The 19,060-nt window shown below is 41.5% G+C and overlaps 1 protein-coding gene and 1 pseudogene across 1 annotated transcript in view; both read right to left on the bottom strand.

Annotated features, from left to right (window-relative positions):
• CUX1 (cut like homeobox 1) overlaps positions 1-19,060 on the bottom strand; it is a 362,119-nt gene that overhangs the window by 270,623 nt on the left and 72,436 nt on the right. The gene's annotated exons all lie outside the window — the stretch shown is intronic.
• On the bottom strand, positions 9,695-9,809 carry LOC148538421 (U8 small nucleolar RNA; annotated as a pseudogene).

Raw genomic sequence — 19,060 nt, 5'->3', positions numbered from 1 at the left:
CCAGAATGAAGGAATTCTTGGGCCAAGGCTATATATATTATATGCACATACTGTTACATGAAGATGTTGTGCTTTTAAAGTGCTACTAAAACCCCTTCATGTAGACACTGTGATGCTACAAAATGTTGCGGTGGACACAAGAAACAAGTTTTAAGCAACAAGAGGCAGCAGGATACTTTTGTGGCTACCTGTCATCAATAAAAAAGGTGCCTATTTATTAAAAATACTTCACAGGAGTAAGAGAATGCACAATTATCAGGCGTACTGGACCTTTGTTTAATGGATGACACGTATCAGTATAAATAAGGGTTGAAGTGGAAGGTGTGAGAATGCTGAGTTCCTTGCAGGACTTCATATCCACCGTTCAAAATGGCAGTAACACTGTAAAAGTGCATCATGCAAGGATATTATGAGAGAGAGAAAAAGAGGGAGAGAGAGGAAGAGAGGGGGAAATATATATTTACAGTATATAATATATATTCAGCATCAAGAAGAGTGGTGGTGATCTGGAAACCTGAATCTGGAAGCCATATTTAGGTGTTCATGTTGTAACTAGTATCTGTATTATAAAGTAGTACCGTCAGACTAATCTCTCGGCCAGGCTAGGTCACCCAACTATGGAGCTGTGTAACTTACTAAACAACCTATCATTTTTATTGTGAATTCGACAAGGAACTTTTTCAAAATTTACAAATGCAATCAATAAACACAAGCCAACAACCTACTGTGCACCAACATCAGATAGACTTCATAATGACTGAACACATTTTAAAATGTAATCAGGGCTAATTGGAAGAAAAAGCAAAGACAGTAGTAAAGAAAGAAAATGGTTCCCAATATCCTTATAATTAATAAATAGTGATGTCACCACTTATATTTTGAAAGTAGTGATGTCATTAGGGTGCTTTAACCTTCATAAATGACTAAGCCTCTGACTTGCAGATTTAGAAAACCATTATTCATCATTATCTTTAATGCCAAGTTGCATTAAATAATATAAAAAATTATGATGATGGAAGAGTTTGTGTCCTATACACAGAATAAGTTTAGTTAAGGCCTATAAAATAGAATTATTTCTCATTCATTCTAGTACCTGCATAGCGCAGGTAACACTTTCTATGTTTTATACCTCACCAGCTCATCTGCAAAGTAGTTTTATATAAGTATGTGCCTGGATAAACAAGACAACAATTCCTTCCCTACCCCACACATACTCTACAATCAGAAATACAAAAGCTTCCTATGAGACAATATATAATTGAAGTCAATGACCCATTAAACTGCAATTTGTTACAGCCCACATCTACAATTAATATACAAATTCTATTACAGATACATTATCGATTATGACATTCTAGCTAATAAATGCGTAGGAAAGTTGCTTTCTCAATGAATCATGCACTGCACTTTACTTGGCAAGTTGATGTGTTTTAATCTAGGAATATTTATTGTAGCTGTTCAGGAGAATGTGAATAGCTCAATAAAAGTGTCAGCGGGGTGAAAGCAAAAGGCTGCATAAAGGAATGCTGAACATGGCTCATACACTGTAGAGAAGCATAAATGGGGACAAACTCGCACAGAGACAAAGGACCTGAAGTCCAAGATTGGCGCCATCTGCATCAGGCGGTTCTGCCGATTATCAATTGCAAAACCTGTTTTTAAAGTACCATGAACATAACCTTAACTCAAAGTATGGCTGCCCCTATTATATGTGACAGGTACATTACCTCAGCACACAATATGGCTGCCCCTTATATGTGATAGGTACATTACCTCAGCACACAATATGGCTGCCCCAATTATATGTGACTGGTACATTACGTCAGCACACAATATGGCTGCCTCTATTATATGTGACTGGTACATTTCATTTTTGGCCAATTGTGGAGGTGTTTAAATATTCCAACAAGTACACATTTCTGGAACAGAAAGAGACATTTTTTTTTTATTTTGTTATGTTACCTATATCCCTCTACCAGAGTCTGTACTAATCTTGCCACATATAGCAAGGTACTAGCGATGAAACATTACAAAATGCACCATCAAAATAATGAAAATTAACGGGTTTATGACCATCTGCAGTGGATCTATATTTTTGCAGTGTGTTATCGAGTCCTGGGACATGTATTTTTGGCCTACCCCTAAGAAGTCTCTGAATTAGTATTTACAGTTGTACATTAAGAACCCTTTGGTTCAAGTATGCACTACCAGGTGGTGGATGGCTCGCAAGCAGGGCCGGCCTACCCGTTACGCGGACTACACAAGTGCGTAGAGCGTCAGCCGGCAGAGGGCGCTGTGAAGCCGCCGGGCCACAATTCAGTTCCCGGCGCAGCAACATCCATCTAATTAATGTCCTTCCGGTCAGGAATAGATTTGCTGACCGGGAGGACTATGGCTGCCTTGTAACTCTGCAGCCCTGCCTCTGGCTGCGCAACGTGGCGTGATGACGTCACACCGGCGCAGCACCCCCGCCCACTCGCTTGCCTGCTTATGCGCTTCACCGCTGTGCCAATGATGGAAGAGCTGCACACAAACGCTCCAGCCTCATCGTAGGACGCCCACAAGGTGAGCAGTGATCACTGCCTGTCACTGCATTATAGTTTTAGTGATATAGTTTACTCAGTTTAGTGTTTAATGAAAGGATAACAATCTTGTTTAAACTCCCAAATGTGTAGTTTGTGTGTGCGTATATATATATATATATATATATATATATATATTTATACACATACATACATAGATACATTTTTTATATATATATATCAATCCAATAGGCTGCACTCACTTGAAAGAGTGTATAGTCCAGGGTGCTCCATTAAAGACAGTAAAGTCCAAAATACAATAAACACGATTGGGCACTCACCATTCAGTAGAAAATTGTTTTAATTACGGATAACATAGCAAAGTCGACGTTTCGGTCCCAAAAGAACCTTTGTCAAGACAAATTCGCCACCACACAGCTACCACCAGACAGACCCTGTGTGGTGGCGAATTTGTCTTGACAAAGGTTCTTTTGGGACCGAAACGTTGACTTTGCTATGTTATCCGTGAGTAATTAAAATAATTTTCTACTGAATGATGAGTGCTCAATCGTGTTTATTATATATACACATACACACTCCCATCAGCATTTGTTTTCCCCAATAAATATCTTACTGCGTGGTCTTTAAAATATATACTGTGTGAGTCTCTCTCTTTCTCTTCTATATACACATATTTAGTACACCCTATATATATTTGCTTTGGAAGTGGATAATGTTTGTTGATATCTTGCTGTTTTTTGTTAGCTATTTGAAGTGAACAGATTGCTATGTATTTCTATCATAGAAATACTTCCTTCAAATAGAGGTATTCTATGTATGTTTTCCATAAGGCCAATTTATATATTATCAATTATTTATACAGTGCACGCATATTACACAGCGCGTTTACAGAGAATAATTGGCCATTCACATCAGCCCCTGCCCCAGTGGAGCTTACACTCTATATTCCCTACTACATGCTCACACTAGGACCAAACAGCACTTTTCGCACTGCAGTCAGGACTTTAGTCGGGTTTAGCTGCTTTGTGCGGCTAAACCCGATGCTATTGGGTGTCTCTGGGGGAGCCCATCATCTCCGGGAGTGCTGGGCACATCCCCAGAGTGAAGAAACGGTGGTTTGAGGCAAGGCCATGCCCCCTTTGCAGACGGCTCGCACTGTGTCCAGAGATTAAATGTATGGCTCGTATATACAGCTTTTCCCACGAGACCCCTTTCCTTTTTTCAAGCTCGTGTCTTCTGTACACGCATAGTCCACCATGGGGCGCCAAAATCTATCATCGCTTACCAAAAAAATAAGGCTCAGGTAGGCCCTGCTGGCAAGCTCCTACTGTACCCGGATGGCTTTTACTGGTAAAATCTACAGGAGAATTGCTCACTTTTCCAGGCATCCGGCAGAGGCTCCAGAGATTAGGGAGCCTCCTGGACATTCCGGGAGAGTAGTCAAGTATGATTTATGCACTTGGTTACATTATACTTGAGGGCAGTAGCAGCATGGCATGAGGGTAGGGAAAATGCTGTACAACTACAGTTTATATATATGTCCCTGGCCCTATGATGATAAAGTACATATTTTATACCTGGATACTCAGCAGAACTACTCAGCAATGACATTCTTAAGAGAATTTTTAAAAATTCAGGGCATTGCAGTTGCAGTTCAGCAGCAATATGAGGCGCTCTAATGGACCACCAGTAAGTGGTGGTGATGCATATGTTTATTTACAATCCATCTTTTCATACAAGCTTAGATTTAACAGATCTCTATTAAGAAGAGGCAATATTAAAAGAAAATGGGCCATAAACTTTTGGAAAAATAAAAAAAATAAAAAAAAACAAAACACTTTGCAGCTGAGGTGTTAAATTACACAGACAGGCTGTCATGTAAGTTAATTACAGGATTAATACCTGATCGCTCTCAGAGTTGAGTAATGTCCTCTGCACATAGAGCAGAAGACATTCATCTGTATTTAGAAAAATATATAAAGCCCTACCCCCTTGAAGAAGAGCATGCCTCAATGAATTTAATTCTATATATTTATCTTTACACCAGCAGCATCTTCAGATCACCACCACATGGGAAACGCAAAAATGTGAATAAGACTCGACAAGACGAAAAAAAAAAAAAAAAAAAAGTGTGACAAAAAAAAATAATTTCTTCTTCAAAAAATGGGATTTTGGTACTTACCAGTAAATCCTTATCTCTGATTCCACAGGGGACACTGGAGGTTGCTTACGCTGGGGTATAGAGGCGTGGATAACTGGAGCCAGCACTTTAAATAATTCAGAAGTGTGAAGCTCCTCCCCCTCTATGCCCCATCAGACCTCAGTTTAGAAAATGAAGACCGAGAGGAGATGGAGAACAAAGAGTAAAAGGGAGAGAAAAACACACAATAACTCAAAACATACAACATACGGAACAAACCGAACAGGCAGGCTAAGAGCGCTGAGGTGGGCGTCCAGTGTCCCCTGTGGAATCAGAGAAAAGGATTTACTGGTAAGTACCAAAATCCCATTTTCTCTTTCATCCACTAGGGGACACTGGAGGTTGCTTACACTGGGGACATCCCAAAGTTTTCCCCACGGGCGGGAGCGCTCTGCGGCACCTGCAGAACAAGGCGGCCGAAACATGATGCTGAAGCAGCAAACATGTCAAATCTGTAAAATTTTACAAACGTGTGAACAGAAGACCAATTGGCCGCCAGGCACAATTGTGACGAGGAGGCACCCCTACCAACCGCCAATGACGCACCCACAGAATATGTGGAATGAGCCGAAATGGATGAAGGAGGCCGACGGCAGCACTAACATAAGCCTGATGAATAGTCAGCCTAATCCAATACGCCAGCATCTGCCTAGATACTGGCCAACCCCTCCAAATAGCATCATAGAGGCCAAAAAACGACTCCAACTTACGGATGGACGCTGTCCTGGCAACATAGATGCGGAGAGCTCTAACCACAGCCACGGTAGAAGAATCACCCGAGTCCGCCACCAATGACGGAACCACAATAGGCTGGTTGATATGGAAAGACTACACAACCTTGGGAAGGAAAGTGGATATCGTCTGGAGTTCCACCCTATCAGCATGAAACACAAGGTAAGGTGGCTTATAGGATAGAGCACCCAATTCCGAGACTCTACGAGCCGAAGCTAGAGCCAGAAGGATGACAGTCTTCCAAGACGGGTACTTAAGATCAACCTGCTTCAAAGGTTCGAACATGGGCGACTGAAGGAACAGAAGCACTAAGTTCAAGCCCCAAGAAGCTACCGGAGGTACAAAAGGAGGCTGCATACGCAAGACCCCCTGAAGAAAACGTCTACACCTTAGGAATGAAGACCAATTTGCGTGGAAAGAAAATGGAAAGGGCAGAGACCTGCACCTTTACCGTTCCAAGGCGAAGGCCTGAATCCAATCCCGTCTGAAGAAAAAAACAGAAACCGGGACAAATGAAAAGTCCTAGACGGAAGACCCCTACTGGAACACCACAAGACATAATAATGCGAGATACGATAATGCGCAGCCGAAACTGGCTTTCTGGCGCGCAGCATGGTGGGAACAACAGAGTCTGGGATATCTTTACAAGATACTGGTTTCAAGAGCCACCCCGTTAAACACAGCTGCGCTAAGTTGGGGTGGATGCAAGGACCCTGCTGTAGAAGATCCGGCCACCAAGGAAGGGGCCACAGATCATCTACCAATAGGGACCGAAGGTCCAAGAACCAACTTCTCCGAGGCCAGTTTGGAACCACGAGAATAACAGAGGCCAACTCCTGTTTAATTCTTCTGAGAAGGTAAACAAAGTTGTAGATCCAAGGAACTTTCAGAGCGTTGACTGCCTGTGCTTGCGGATCCCGAGTTCTTGACACGTATACTGGGAGCTGACGATTCAATCGTGACGCCATGAGGTTCACGTGAGGACACCCACATCGATGAATCAGTGCGCTGAACACGTATGGATGAAGCTTCCATTCCCCGGGATGGATGTTTTAGCAACTTAGGTAATCTGCTGATTTTCGGCCCACCGGAGAATCTGAGTCACTTCTCGCATGGCCATGCAACTTTGACTCCCGCCCTGTCGGTTGATGTAAGTGACGGCCGTCGCGTTATCTGTTGCACTCTTACCTGACAAGACCTTAGAAACTCTGTCGCGTCTATCGGAGCATTGTAAATCGCTCTGAGTTCCAACACATTTATGGGCCACTTCTGTTCCAGAGGGGACCATCGACCCTCAAAGTGATGATCGAGGACTACTACTCCCCATCCTCAAGGGCTGACATCTGTTGTTACAATGATGCAGTCCCACACTTAGGATATTTGGATTGTGTCCACCAGGGGATAGCCACTCTGGTAACCGGGTTCAGACGGATCTGTCTATGTAGAAGCAGATGAGACCCTGTCCCACAGTGACAGCAGGTCCAGCTGAAACACTGTTGAGTGGAACCGTCCGAACTGTAGTGCCTCAAAAGCAGCTACCATCTTCCCCAAGAGACACAGACAAAGAAGTAGGGACACTTTTCTTGGTCTGAGGACCCGCTGAACTAACAACCGGATATCCTGTGCTTTGTCTTGTGATGCTGCATCCAGGATCATGCCCAGAAATAGGAGTTTCTGGGACAGAATGAGATTTGATTTCTTGAAGTTGATTATCCAACCGTGTTGGATTAGAGTGTGATGTGTCAGTAAGGCCTGGTCTGAGAGAAGGTTACCGATGGAGCCTTGAGTAATAGTTTGTTCAAATAAGGGATTATGTTCACTCCCAATGACCGAAGAAGAGCAATCATGACTGACATGTGAATATGCAGTGAGCAGAGGATAACGGCAACGCTCAAAATTGGTAGTGGTCCTACAGTATAGTAAACCGCAGGAAGGCTTGATGCGGTTTTCAAATTTGAAACTGGAGATAGGCATCCTTGATATCCAGGCATAATAGGAACTCCCCTGGTTCCAAACTCGCAATGACAGACTGCAGAGATCCCTTTTGAAACGATACATCTTCAGATATAGGTTTAAGGACTTGTGGTTTAAGATTTGCCGGACCGAACCATCCAGTCTGAGCACTACAAACAGGTTTGAGTAAAACCCCATACCTCATTGACGCTCCAGACCTAGCACCGATGATACTATTAGAGACTGGATAACCTCCTGTAGAACCCTGGCCTTGTCTGCAGGTATAGGCAGACTTGAAGTGAAGGACCGAGGTGGAGGGGGGACTTCGAAGTCTATTCGGTACCCCAGGGAAATTAGTCTCCACGGTTCTGAAGAGATCTGGTTGAAATATCTGCAAGCAGGCTCCCACCGCAGGGAAACCCAGGTGGGACGGTAGACCGTCATGCCACCTGTTTTACAGCTGGTTTAGGCTCCTGTCAATGTACAACAGTGTGTGGTCGACCTCTACCTCTGCCGCTTTTTGCTAGCGTGGGATCACCTCTGGCTCTACCATGAAAAGGAATGTGGTGCACGAAAGAAAAGAAACGAAGGTTCAGTGTAAGATCTTCTGGGAGCCTGAGCAGTAGACGGGAGGAAAGAAAACTTACCCCCGTGGCCTGAGATATCCATTCGTCCAATTTCAGGTTCAAAAGCAAGTCACCAATGAATGGAGAACCGCACGCTTGGATACTGCGTCCGCTTGCCAAGCGCGCAATCAGACCCGAAATAGCAAACGCAGATATGCGATTCTTAGAAGCTTCTCCCAGGTAAACTGCAGACTCACAACTGTGTTCTGCTAGTAGGCGTAATTCTGCTCTGGAAGGACCCGAGTCCAATCCTGTGATCCACTGGTCAGCTCAGCAAGGTCTAAGTTGAGCTCCCACTGCAGTATAGATAGCTGTTAGCGTCATCTTCCACTTACGATCCAAAGCGTCTTTTAGTACAGTAGCTCCCGGTACTAGAAGTGCTGTTTTCTTAGAGACGGGAGGTAGACGCATCTACAGGAGGAGGCATTTCCCACTTTTCCAGCGTGGATGATGGAAAAGGATAGCTAGACGGAAACAGATGCGGAATTTTGAACCGCTTATCCGGCTGTTTCCCGGCCACTGAAAGCTGCTGTGATAAACGAAAAAACAGCAGTGTTCATGAAATAATTCACACTCCTGGGACGCAGGAATTATATCCTCGGTTAAATTGAGGATATTTCTGACTGCCAAAATTAGAGTTTCCACCCCGGGAGAGGCAGACTCTAACTCCTGAGGAGTACCGTTAAAGGGAAGGCCTTCAGGAGATTTGAACCAGGGGTTCCGCCATCACTGCCAGTAGTGAGATCAGCGTCTAACCCACTAAGCCACATGGGCTTCTCCTGTAAATGGTGTGAATTGGAGGGTGCAGACACCGCTGTACCCATAAACTGTACCATGGTGTCTAGAGACTTGGGTAACCCAGCCACCCAGGGAGGATGAGACCTGTGTGCCTCTGCTAACTCTGACGTTATGTCTGTAATAACTCCTACCATGTCAGCGGCTATGGAGGAGAGTTAGTAATCGTGGTATACAAGCATCACATAACTCGGATGCTTGTTACCCTTAGAACAGCAAACAGCTTTTGAGAAGCCTTTATTCAGTTTAACATTGATACACACAGTCATTCAGAATGACACACATTAATCAGAACTGAACAGATCTGAGACAGAAGGCTGGTCTGGGACACAGAGGAGGAGATACACCCCACTACCTTCCCACAGATTAGACTCCCTGCACTTACACCCCAGTCACAGTCTGTACCAGGGATGTAGTAGGATTACAGATGTGCAGGAGTCCAGCCTTCTGTAGCCTTACAGCTGCACTCTGCCTTCAGGAGGGAGAGAATGCAGGCATTAAGAGCAAAATATGGCAGGCACGCTGTTTGTAACAGCTCTGAGTCTGAGCTGTCCGCGCTGTGTAGGCTCAGCCCCCCGTCCTTATCGAGTCTCCAAAATGGCTGCCCCCGTCTAACGGAGGAGCTCATTCACTGTCAGCCCCGTTATGCGTGCCCCCGCCGTCCCTCTGCAGCCCTTAGCGGCGAGCAGGGACTGAGGACAGCTTCTCCGGCTGTTTCCCTTTTGTCTGCCCCCGCCTGAAGCAGCGCTATGTCACTGGGCAGCGGGCGGGCAGTCAGGAGTCATAGCGGGGAATGCGCAGCCATACTCACTGCGTTCCCCGGAGGTAGGATCATCAGCGCAGTAGTCGGGTTGACACACACCCTGGTTGTTGATCAGAGCGGTGCTGGGGGATCAGGGTTCCACTCATCATGCCTGTTTCTCCATAAGGAGGACAGGTAAGGAACACCCTCACTGATGATCTCTCACAGCTGCAGCACACTCTTCTTCTTGTTAAGAGTTGTGCTGTGGCGATAAGGAGCTGTCAGTGCTTTTGTACTAAGAACAGGGCGCCAGGTACCCGGACCCCACCTTTAGAGAGGTGGCGAAGGGTACCTAATATAGTGTAAAAAGATGCTTAAAAAACAAATTAAAACCTGAATGTAAAATAAAAATCATGTATTGCTGGAGCACAGCATAATGCGACCAGCTCCTAGTAGGCACATTTTCTAAACTGAGGGCTCATGGGGCATAGAGGGGGAGGAGCTTCACACTTCTGAATTATTTAAAGTGCCGGCTCCAGTTATCCACGCCTCTATACCCCAGCGTAAGCAACCTCCAGTGTCCCCTAGTGGATGAAAGAGAAAACAGCAATAGGGTTTATACAAATTTAATTCACCTGTCTGTTAAGCTTTCAATGCTTTCTTCTATTCATTCAGGAAAGACCATGATTATGTAAGCTACTTGTGCCCAAATGGCGCCTCTCTAGTCTACCCACTTCGTATAAATAGTTTTCCCTCCCCTATAGAATAAGGGCCAGGGCAGTCCAGGAGGGGAGAATAGGCTGTGGCGAGTAGCACGGTCTAGGTGGCAGTAGTCACATGTCACTTAGGGGGTGATGTTCAGTGTCCGTAACCAATTAGATGGTGGTACATTAATCATGCCACCTGAAATAATGTAAGACAGATAGCCATTAGGTCTGTGCTGCAAAAGGAATAGGGCCAGGGCAGTCCAGGAGGGGAGAATAGGCTGTGGCGAGTAGCACGGTCTAGGTGGCAGTAGTCACATGTCACTTAGGGGGTGATGTTCAGTGTCCGTAACCAATTAGATGGTGGTACATTAATCATGCCACCTGAAATAATGTAAGACAGATAGCCATTAGGTCTGTGCTGCAAAAGGAATAGGCAGGGGCTAGTCAGAAGAAAAGGGACTGCAGGACAGGCTTGGCAAGTACACTAAGCACTATTTCTACAGCTGACATGTGTGAACAGTAACATTAATGAGCCCTCAGCAGTAGCAATGTCCAATAATTCAAAGTTATCAGCAATAGGCAGGCCAATGGTAATAGTGATGAGCCTCCAGTAATAATAATTCACACTACTGCACATTACAATTACTAATAGCTTACGATGCAGGGCCAGTGCTACCATTAGGTGATCCTAGGTGGTTGCCTAGGGCATGAATGGTTAGGGGGCTAAAAGTCACCTATTCAGTGTTTCTAATGTCCCTACAAATAGCAAGAGAGAAGCAGGCCACAGCCTATTACATGTGAGAACTACTAGCTGTGGCTCCTGTGTATCAGTTACACAGGACCACTTGGCTATGATGTCCCTCACAGCCAAAACCACACTTCCAGGAGAGAATGCTAGGGGAACAGCTCATATAATGGCACAAGTCAAGCCTCAGGGAGCCACCTAGGGCTACCACCAGCCACGTTACTTGGTCCTACTTTAAATGTATATAAATTTTCCCAGCTTCTGTATTGCATCCAACAGGATGCAAATTGTTCTCTTGTTTCTCTTAAAGACAAACTTATATGGGAAATCTGGCATAAAGTCCCCTATTAGATTAGTGTTCCCATGTTTTTCAGGTAACATCAGGTTGGCATAGTTACCTAAAAGGATGCTAAGAACAATCTATCACTGGCATAAGGTGCAGCAATATTTAACTATAATATAATTAAAAAGAGAACAAGACAGACTTCCGTTTCCGGCGGCAAGGTGGTGAGACCCCATAGCCCCTTGCGCCGCGGCCCACCTGGCGACCTCCTTTCACCTAGTCTTCCTCCCCTTCTTCCCTGAACCCTACTGGGGAACCACATGCAGTGCATGGAGCAGTTCCTTACCCTCTCCATACCAGGAAAAACAACAACAACGCCTAAGGGCTGACCAGCGCCACACAGAATCTAATATGGCGGCCGCAGCTGATACCCCAGCGTCTGCTGAGGATTTAGGCACCCTTCTGCTGTTGCAATCCTCTGACTCCCAACCAGGCCAGCAGACCACCCCTGCAGGAACAGCCAACACATTTGCACAGGCTATTAAAGAAGTGCAGGGTCAAGTTCAGCAGATAACACACACTCTCTGATGTTGAGCATAAATTGGAAGATGCTTTTCAGGACATCTCTATACTGAAATATGATACCTCTAGCTGACATGTTAAAATTGAATATGCTTAGGTGGACAGTGTCAGCTTCTACACCACATTCCTCACTATACTAAAGAACAACAACAGATTTGGAACAAGTGATGACTTGAAGAACAGATCCAGAAGGAATAATCTCTGTATTTTAGGGCTCCATGAAACCCTTAAAAGGACCAGCGTTGTATTCCTTAGGTAGTTCAATACTTCCTACCCTACTTCAGATATCTGATTCATGTTCCGACATTGTGATTTAAAGAGCACGCAGAGGGGGCCCTATACGAGATACCTCTCAGTCTCGTCCCTGCATGGTCATTTTCAGATGTCTGAATTATGTCCATAAGGACGCTTTCTGAGTAGCATCACGAAAGAACCGTAATTTGATGTGGAATGATGCCAAACTAATAATTTTCCAAGATTACTCTGTGGAAGTCACTAAAGCTCGCAAGGAGTGTTCACCTTTTAGTCTTATTAAATTGGGACACAAATTTGCATCATAATTCCCAGGGTCCTATTTCAGAGGACTCTCTTGTTTTGGCAGCCTTCAGTCTGTTACACGTCAACATAATATCCTATTTAGACCATACCAGTTGAGAATCTATGAAACTTTACACGGCTTCCCAACAAGACCTTACTGAGGACTGACAATTTTTTTATTTTTTTTTTATTTTTGTTATTGAGGCATTGTAGAATAATTGTAATAATACATATTGCAATTTACGTAGCAGTACATAAAAGAGGTTTCAGCCTCCCCTACCCAATCAAACAAAGCTATTCTGTTTTGAGGAGGTTCTTGGCCATCTGGGTGACAAATTCATTTAAACAGGATTACTAATTCCATAAATATGGGAACAAAATTGGTTATCTGTTACCTCATTTATTGCAAGGGTCACTTTTCCCCTATGTTAAAATATCTGTCGTCCAGATGCAGACTCACGACTAATAGCTCACATTTGAAAAATTTTAAATTTTTCAAAAAGAACTCTAAAAATCCTGTAGCCCAAAGGAATCTTATCAGATTCTTTGGTAGCCACTTTGGTAGACGTGAGATGGTACAAAAAGCCTAGGCGCATTGCCTGATGGCCTTATGAATAAATAGTACAAACTGTTGTCAAACAGGTTTGCTGATGTTTTTGATCATATTTTGAAAAAAACTTTTTTAAAATATTTAAATTCAGCAATTATAAAAATACTACCAAAACCAGGGAGATATCTTGAACTCCGCTTATAGACAATTCTCTTTACTTAGGGTAGAAAAGTAAGTTCATCCAATGATGTACGTACATCTCTGATGGTTAAGGGTCTGCATGTGCAGAACGGGTCCTGCAATTTCACCCGTAGACCCCTCCAAGCTGCAGTGTGATTGGGGGTGGAATGGAAACGTGGCTGGTCGCCGTTACCTGAAACGGGCGGGTCGCCCCCATTTTCTGAGAGGGATGGTGCCAGGGTCTGTGTCGCGGGATGCAGATTCCTGACCTCTGAGTGACCAGCCCTGGAAAGTCTGCGGGAAGCTTCAGCTCCAGCAGCCTGACCAAAGGAGCAAGCATCGCGATGATGGTGTTGCAAATGCAGCAAGGTGGTGTCTCACACCTCGTTCTGCATTTGCATTAAGATTGACAGATTGCAAAGCTGCCTGTGTTTGGCTCTGTAATTCCGTCCATCACTGAAAAACCCAAAATTTGTCCCGATCGTCTAAAACTAGTGCTACAAACCTTACTTCATAAAGACCAAACTGGTTTTGTATGGGGACTCCATTCTTTAGTGAACATTCGTAAGGTTATGATGGCAAGTCAATGGCTCCATTTACCTGGAGCTAAAGAATCTAATGTTCTTCTCTCACTTGACACAGAGAAGGCATTTGACATGATGAGATCCTGGCTCGTTTTGGTTTTCCCCCAGATTTCATTACAGTGCTCCAGGCTTTATATTGAGATTCAATGTCTCAAATCGCGTGTGATGGCTATTTATCCTCTCCATTTGACATATAATGTGACACAAGACAAGGTTGTCCCTTTTCACCGCTACAGTTCACACTTGCACTGTGTCCAAGATGGAGGGTTAGAACTAAAACTAGCACTTTTCGCTGACGATATACTGCTATTTGCATCAGACCGGGCCCTCATTATCCTGGACCCAATTACCCATTTTAGATGTTTTGCAAGTTATTCCATCAACATTGACAAATCTGAATTATACGCTATCACTGGTTCAACCCAAAACCCCGTCTTTTCCCTCTTCTTTCCGCTTTCCGAATAGCCACCTCCAAGATTAAATACCTAGTGATCAATATCACTCCACATGTGTCATATATAAATTCTAAATTTATCTGGAATGGGGAAAAGCCGAAGATAACTATGGCTAACTTACAGGTTAGCAGCTCTGATGGTGGCTTAGGGGTCTCGAACTTGACTGCTTTTTCACAAGTTGTCCTTTTATTAGATATATTTTAGACTGGCTCTTGGGCAGATATATATATACACATGCAAATTGTTAGACATGGCTCTATTTGTTCCTTACTCTCCAACCACACTACTACTTACGGGTTTTTTGTTTAAATAATTTTTATTGCATTAATGTTGAAAATTAAAAAAAAAAAAAAAAAAAAAAGAATCCTTACTATATTATATATACTGATACTGTGATATACTGATACATTGGTATGTATTAGAAACCTTGATCAACCATGTTTTAATGCTTTCTAGCATTAAAAATCCGAAGTTATTAGGATTTTTTCGCTCATCAAAATACTCATCTCAGTAGGACTGAAGGTTTTGAACTGAAATAAAAATAAAGATGATTAAACCATGAGGTGTTTCTGTGTGTATTGCCTCTTTAATGTGTTGGAGCTGTTTACCCTTTAAGATTGAGAAGATCAGTTGTGGCTTTCTCCTTTCTATAGGATTGTTAGGGTAGGAGTTTGTGGAGTCTTAGCTGATGCTAGGCAGATTTAGTACTGCTCTGATCTGGTTCACCTTCCCTATTTATCTGTTGTGTGCGAATTTACTGTATTGGTTCAGCTCACTCAAATGAAGACCACAAGCAACAATAATGTGGCATAATACCAGGGGGCATTCCCTTATAATAGGCTTTATAATAATAAAAAAAAAAATTAAAACAAACATTTGGTTTAAACCAAGGTGGCTTAAACCAGCCAACCCTGCTTTTTAGGGTAACCCATCTTTTTCACCAGCTGTAGATAATGCTTCTTATATAGCATGGAGAGAGAGGGAAAATAAGGGATGTTTTAGAACCTGGAGGGACATTTAAAATAATTTGCAGACCTGCAGAACACCTGTGACCTACCTCACAAACTGTTTATGTATTTGTAGTTACTCCACTCCCAACAATCTCCAGATGCTTTGTTTTCACTCCTTACCTATTTAGATAAAAACTCATATCGCACTAGATATATTTAGAAAGAACTCCTATCCTTGGGTTCAGGGAAACTATGGGATTCTACCATAGTGAGTTGGACTAAAGATAACGTTCCCCTCCAGATATTCTATTCCACTTTGATACCACAATTAAACATTTATAGGCCACTTTGTTGGAAAAGTCCATGTTAGATCAATAAACAGAGCTTTTGTGTCACAATTGCAATGCAAATATATGGTGCCGGATAAATTAGGTCAATGTCCTAAATGTCACTACCACTCCACCTCCCTTTTTCCACAATTTTCGGGAGTGCTCAAAAATTAAGAAAATTCTGGTTTAAAACAGCTTTGTATATTAATACATTGTTTTCTGTAACCATTCAACCAGACCTGTTGGCACTCATGTGTGCCAATTTTAGTAATTGGGACCTAGAACCTTACAAGAAGCTGCTCACTCCCCTCATCACCGTAATTGTAACAGTCACTAAAAAGGTAATTTTGCAAAAATCAACGTCAAAATCCCCTCCTTCCCTAGGGTGTATCAATACATGGTTATAAAAACTATTATACTTTTTAACCAGAGTACTGCATAAATAAATGGAGAGAAAGGTGTTCAAAAACTCCACGATAAATGGGGCTTATTCATAGCTCAGTTTAAACCTCAGACACATTTTTAAACTATTTAAACATACTGAATGGTTTATGCAGAGAAATTCTTGATGCCTCCTGATCCTATCTTTTGGGTTCTAGGATTTAGTTTGTAACAAATATCTAAATATAATTTACTCCTTATTGTACCTTTATCTATTTTGGGAGTATGTTTTGATATTATCTTTTTCTTACATTACTTTCATTCCCACAACCTTCTTCTTTCCCTATATATTATACCTTATGAAGAGATATATTGATGGCTATAAGTGCAACACCCCCACTTCCCCTCATTCCTGTTAATATGTTAATGTAGATACTTATTACTTAGTATTGTATAGCAGTTTTACAGCTCAATTTTTAAGTAATTTACTACATTTTCTTTATCTTACTGAAGAATGAGACATTTGTTGTTTATTCAACTTTTATTACCATACTTGCCTCATTTCATATATTCTACAATAACATTTTGAAATAACTTCAACTGTTCTGTACATGGTATGCTCAATTCTGTATTACCTTGTAACTCATTGGTCTGTACTGTTTATACATTTTTCTTACAATGAAAACCAATACAAAAAAAAATAATAATAATAATTTTCACTTTTAGGCAGATCAATAGACAATGAAAAATGAATTAGAACTAAATAAATGTTCTTTTTCTTTATGTTTTTCAGTCACTCTCCACAATTAGTTTGGACCTAAGTGCAACTACACTTCAAACCCTTCAATTTATCTGGATCCACTGCAACTCGCATTGATTTAAAGAAAAGGATCAGCCCATGTGCATTTCGTTTTAACTAAAGCAAAATTATCCCTGTTGAACTTTGATGAGGCACGTCAGAATCTGATTATAAGCGGCTGGAGCGCTGTATAATGAGTCTGAACAGAATGGTTAGTTTACCAGAAAATTACGCCTACTCATGTACGATACAGTAATTATAAGCAATTAGGAACTTAGCAAGAGAGCAACTGAAGAAAAAAAAAGCAAAATATATATCTATATAACAGAAAATCTAGCTTCATCTGACATATTCCACCATTTATAAATTGAATAGTCGTCACGTTAATAAGCAAACAAAGAGCACAGGGCAGGTCATTACTGAAAAACAAATGATGAGATTTAGAAAAAGCTTTATTGAATAAGGTAGTCCTGTATTAAAATAAAAAAAAAGCTATGTAATTAAATAGTTTTGTTTTTCTTTATTTTTTTAACCAAGATGTTTAACGTGTCGAAATAAAACGCAATTTAAAGAGTTAAATAAAATAGATATTTATGCCGCAACTATATTCTTGCTATAATTCACTCTGAACTAGACACATTAAAAACTGGGGTACTAAAAGGTTTACAAAATCTCTTGATTCTGTCGTTGCCAACTAAAACACCTACTATGAATTTAGTAATACGTTGGGCGATCATAAATCATAAAGCTAGACATTTTAAAAGGAAAAAAAGTGGATTTATTGTCACATTGTAGACGAAGTGTAAAAGCACAAATCCATTTTTCCATATATTCATCAAGTCTCTGGATGTGTTAATGCACAAAGAATCTTGAAGTATAAAAAAAAAAATATATATATTTTTCTAGTTCCAAACCTTGACTTTATTCCCCTTTGCAAAACCGTTTTACATGCAAAGCACTCCAGTACATGGAGGATTCCTATACTTAACCTCTCTGTTAACAATTACATCAACTGTGTCAATATGGCATGAGATGTCCAAAATATCTGAAAACATAACTGATAAAACAAAGCATACAAAAATGTAAAAAAGACCTAACTTAGGACTCATTCACAGAAACCAATGAAAGGGCACTTGACGCATTTTAATAGTGCATTTTTAACACGTTTGCCATGTAATGTTCCTGTGTTGTGCTTTTACTAATACAAGCGCCTGTACTGGTATTTATTAGCATAAAAGAAATAGGTTGTATCGTGTTCTAAAATGTTAGAATGCTATGGTGGGAATAAGTCCATTATTATAAAACATTTACCCTTTTTCTTTAATGTGCTTTTCATTAATTAGCAAGTGAAAAAAGCGTAGTGTAGGTGTGAACAAACTCTAAAACTTATGTGAAGCATAAAATGTCCTTTTCCTATTAGATTGTTGTAACTAAGCTCTCCCATAAGTGGAGCCCTCCCTACATTTTGTTTTCAAGTCTTCATTTATTGTGTATACCTTGTATGTCCCCGTTTCATGTATAACATGTTTTAGGAGTGATAGTAATAATAATGATACATAGAATACACAAAGAGAGAAATATATACAGCTCATAACATACCTTACACAACACACAATATAGAGGCCCTTAAATCATTCTGGATAAATAATGTATACTAAGGATTATTGTCCAAAATATAAACAATTAACTAAATGTAAAGCAACAAGGTAAAAAGCTTTCTAACAAAATACACAAATCAAGTCCATAACTGCTTAAAAGCAAAATAGACACAAATATAAAACATTAAAATGTACAAAAACTGACACACACACGTCCCCCAAACAAGCATATCAAATTCGATATTTGCCCTACTGCAGGTCTGGACCTGTCGCAGCCAATTTGTAAAGGGGGAATTTAATTCGGCACAATATGCCGCTGGACATCACAAGCGGCATATCGGGCAATTACGGTAACTCCGACATTGCAAATTTTCCCTCATAACACTATTGGGTGTAAGGGAAAACTTGTGATGCTGACAGGATGTGATGTGCCGTTCCCGGAATGGTACATTCCATCGATATATGGAATGGAATATCCCCCTATTGGTGCTATGTAAAAACATTTTTTGTAAAAAAAAAAAAAAAAATACAGGGCCGTTAATGGGATGGTTTCCTTATTGACTAAAGTCAATTTAATAAACTCCAGAACAGTACAATCACATAGTTAACCCTCCTTAAAATATTCTGGGGGTTTGAATTACTCTTAAAACAACAATACTTCACTTTGTTTCCATTACCCCTTATCACCTGGCAATCTCCTTTAGTAGGACAGTGAAACATTTTCTAAGCCACTACAACTTTCAGCAATTATCCAGTGGTATCTAGGCTCTCTCATTATTTTTTTATTTT

This window comes from Taudactylus pleione, unplaced genomic scaffold (assembly GCF_031769625.1).
Source record: "Taudactylus pleione unplaced genomic scaffold, aTauple2 ptg000040l, whole genome shotgun sequence".
Classification (NCBI taxonomy): Eukaryota; Metazoa; Chordata; class Amphibia; order Anura; family Myobatrachidae; genus Taudactylus; species Taudactylus pleione.
This window is presented reverse-complemented; position numbering and strand designations above follow the sequence as displayed.